This window comes from Eurytemora carolleeae, unplaced genomic scaffold (assembly GCF_000591075.1).
Source record: "Eurytemora carolleeae unplaced genomic scaffold, Eaff_2.0 scaffold281, whole genome shotgun sequence".
In the NCBI taxonomy this organism is placed as follows: domain Eukaryota; kingdom Metazoa; phylum Arthropoda; class Copepoda; order Calanoida; family Temoridae; genus Eurytemora; species Eurytemora carolleeae.
In genome coordinates, this window is record NW_019396255.1 from 173,400 (window position 1) to 176,352 (window position 2,953).

The window sequence follows — 2,953 nt, forward strand, 5'->3', positions numbered from 1 at the left end:
TATTTATCTTATTCTAGGCCCTTAATAGTGAAAAGTACAATATTTATCTTATTCTAGGCCCTTAATAGTGAAAAGTAAAATATTTATCTTATTCTAGACCCTTAATAGTGAAAAGTACAATATTTATCTTATTCTAGGCCCTTGATAGTGAAAAGTACAATATTTATCTTATTCGAAGCCCTTAATAGTAAAAAGTACAATATTTATCTTATTTATGCTTTTTAAAACTAAATATATAGTCTTCTCTAAATTTTTATTTAGACGAGTTTTTTCGCAGAAAAAGAGCATGCGTTCACAAATCAAACTTAAATTACTCGAAAAATTGTTGCATTCATTATCGTTACGCTAAAATGTGACAAAGATGGTTTTCAGGCACACGAGTAAAATTTTGAGTCTTTAGGGTTTTTGGAGTTGATCTAATAATGTTGATATATGATTTTATTGTACGATTGTATGGCAGCAGATTCACGCTGGAACTGGTCTTCTTATTTTACTCAATAATGTAAATCGCACGCAGAAATAAAATCTATGTTAACAATAAATGAGAAGGTAATTATTTTTTTGCGACAAATCCCAGGCAAACTTTAGTGTGTGCACACTTGCAAGTAAATATGTCTTTTGTTCTAATTTTTAGTGCGGCATTCTAGAATTCGGTTGCAGCAAATTTATTTTTCGAAAGGAAAGGAATTGAGTTTTACCCACAGGCCACAAACTCTGTTTTCTAATTCCTATAACTTTGCAACCCAATTATGTAAACATACCTTAGATATTTCAAACTATAAATTCCCGTAGATTGAAGTAAAAAAGGATGTTAAGATGTAGCTAATTAGAGGTCGTGTCGGTACAAGAAGCTGATTAAAGAGCTGCCCGGAACAAGAAGCTGATTAGAGGTCGTGTCAGTACAAGAAGCTGATTAGAGGTCGTGTCGGTACAAGAAGCTGATTAGAGGTCGTGTCGGTACAAGAAGCGAGATTGATATAATTTGAAATATTTTATAGCAATTACGAATTACGGGAGTGACACGACACATTGGGAACCTTAAAAAATCAAGCCTAATATAAAGGGAACAAAGTCAATTTCTTGCAAAAAAGATTTACAAAAAAATGTAATTTTCGCACATATTAAAGCACGTTAAAATCTAGAGAGAAGCTTGCTTGTAGCCTATGAAAGTGATATTCAATGAAAATGTGCACTTGAAAGAGTTATGTATGGTAGAACTATACCTCTCTAAATGTAATACATTTATTTGGTAGAACTTTCCAAAGTTCTAAAGAAATCTAATCCTATAAAGATAGAAAAGATTTGTTTGACTCAATTCTTTATTTTTACTTTTTCTTTATCTATACAGTTTTGTTAATACAATATACAAAGTATTTAGAAAGGTTTGATAATGTATCAAAACTGAAACTTATTAGACATTAATTAAATACAATAGATTGACATTTTAAAAATGCTTGTGAATAAAAATTTTGACATTTTTTCTCAACATTTAAGTTAAAAAGCTAATTTAATTTTATATCTTTAATGATGTAAAAATAATTGATAAAAACACACAATATAAGACTCTACCATTGAATAGAATAACGTCATTGGGGTTTAACAAAAGCCTTCTTTATTAAACTTAATAAGGTGGAATCAGATGAATAGAAAAAATATTTTTCACTTTTAAATTTGTTTATAACAGTAAATTATTTGAATATTTTGTCTTTTCTGAAAATCAATCTTTTTTTCTTGATATTAGCATTTTATATAAGGAAGTCTATCTTAAAATCCCTGTCTATACAGACTGAACTCTACCTTAAAAACTCCATCTCCACAGACTGAACTCTACCTTAAAAACTCAATCTCTACAGACTGAACTCTATCTTAAAAACTGTATCTCCATAGACTGAACTCTACCTTAAAAACTCTAGATCTTTACATACTGAACTCTACCTTGAAAACCCCGATCTCTACAGACTGACCTCTATCTTAAAAACTCTATCTCTACATTAAAAACCCTTTCTCTAAAAGCTCCTTGATTCAAACTCAATAAAACTAAAAAGTAAAAAATCCCCATAAGGAACTATATTTATTAATACTAAATTAATGGTAATGAATAAAATTAAGTATGTTGGAATAAAACTAATATCAAAATAGTAAGAACAGTTTATTATAAATTTCTTTACTTTGTTCATTGGTCTAAACTCTAAAGAATTAACGTTTGTACAAACTGACAAAATGTCGCTTAAAAGATGGTAAAAATATTTGTAATTTTTAAGTTTTAAATTTTAAATACTAGTAAATACATTGTTTGTTTTTTTATGTTTTATAATGTCCTAAAGGGTTTTACAGTATGATATAATTTTTCTATATACTTTAGAGACGGATTGAAAGAATTGAGTCTTTGCCACAAACCCAAATTAATCCTTATATCTTTGCACCTGATGGCGTAAACTTTCCATAATTCAAACTTAAATTTTTTGATCTTACAGAATTCATAGTTTGCCATATCTTAGGTCTACGACATTGGGTTGTAGGATTAGAAAATCTGTTTGTGGCAAAGACTCAATTCCTTTATTGAAACTGTTCATTCCCTGAAAATGTTTCTTGTATGAACAAGGTTCGTCCTTTCGACGGACGATAGTTTGGCCGCTAGATGTCTCAGAATATTTCAAAATACACTTTTAATGGGATAGGATTTAAAAACTTGAAGTAAAAAAGTCCAAATCAAATCAAATCAAAAATCAACATCAATTAAAGGAAAATAAATTCCAAATGATTGTTTTGATGTACAAAGTAGACAATAATATCAGCATATTAAATGACAACTAATCACTATGGAAAATTTCATCTTTAAGTAGGAAAGGACTGTATGTAACAGTCAGAACTATAAATTTTTATTTACCATAAACATACCTTTTTAAACATACAAACGTAAACCTAATGTCAAAGGGTTTCACCATCAGATTGT